Genomic DNA, 1,394 nt, shown 5'->3' with positions numbered 1-1,394 from the left:
GACTCCTCAAAGTCATGCAGAATCAGTACAATTTCCAATCCAGTGCTCTACCCAAGTCACAAAACTAAATCAACCCAACTTTAAAAATGGACCTGGGGCTTGCCATGTCCATTCCAGCAGAAGTGTCAACCAAGACAAAGAAGTCTTCTTTTCTAATGCATGCCAAAACATTTACTCCTTGCTTTGGATATGACTTGATTCATCCAACCTGATGCCTAATCTCCTTCTAGTCCTAGTCTGTCATTTTAAATTACAAATTCCTGCTTTAACCTCCAGATGATCAAATTTTCTAATGGTTACTTTTAGAAATGCTTATTCTTAAGTACATTTTTCCACTATAACGTTCCTAAAATCATCAGAAATAACTCTCTAGGGCTCGTCACAAATAAACGATTTACATTTTGCTCCATAGTATGTCTATATATGCTTTAGTATCAAATATCCTAAATATCTCCAGGAAAGATTTTTCTGTTTTCTGCTTAATAGATAAAATTTTCTTATGTTGAACATAATTTTTGAAATTTGGGCTGAAAAAAATGAAGCGAACCATCACTATTAGATTCAATATCCAGATAGTTTTTCTCTTTTCTCTTGATATCATATTTCAAGAGTTCACACTTACATAAATAAGATGATACAAATTTTAATAGTTTTGCTTTGCTTTATAAAGTATAAGTATGAGAGAAGACTGGAACATTGTCAAGGTATTAATTACACCGTATATTATTTTGTATGGTATTTTGAATACTATATTTTTATACTGAGTGGTTGTTTCCTGTGTAAATTGGTGAATTGCAAGGTTTTGTGAACTATTTGTCTCTTTCTTTTACAGTTTCAGGGAAATACTTCTCAAAATTGTGCTCTTCAATAGATCTGTGATTGCCGATCTATTTATTTTACCACTAACATTGACTTTTTTTTCAGTTGGACTTCATTAAATTTTACGCAGGAAAACATGCTAAAGTGGTTTTTTTTTTTTTAATTTTGTCATTTCATATTTGTAGCAAAATTTAACAGAAGGCATAGAGGATTTCTCACATACTTTCTGCTCCCTGCCCCCAGCATAGCCTTTTCCATTATCAACAGCCCCAACCAGAGCAGAACATTTGTTACAACTGGTGAACCTATATGGACACATCATTATCAACCTAAAGTTCGCAGTTTACATTAGAATTTCTGATGTTGCACATTTTCTGAGTTTGGACAAATGTATAATGACACATATCTACCGTTATAGTATTTTCACTGCCCTAAATATCCTCGGTGCTCTGCCTATTCATTCTTCCTTTCCTCCTAATCCTGGGTAACCACTGATCATTTTACTGTCTCCAGAGTCTTGCCTTTTATAGAATGTCATATATTGGAAATCACACAGTATGCAGACTTTTCAAACT

The sequence above is a fragment of the Pteropus alecto genome, unplaced genomic scaffold, assembly GCF_000325575.1.
Source record: "Pteropus alecto unplaced genomic scaffold, ASM32557v1 scaffold33, whole genome shotgun sequence".
Classification (NCBI taxonomy): domain Eukaryota; kingdom Metazoa; phylum Chordata; class Mammalia; order Chiroptera; family Pteropodidae; genus Pteropus; species Pteropus alecto.
Note: the sequence above shows the minus strand (reverse complement) of the source record.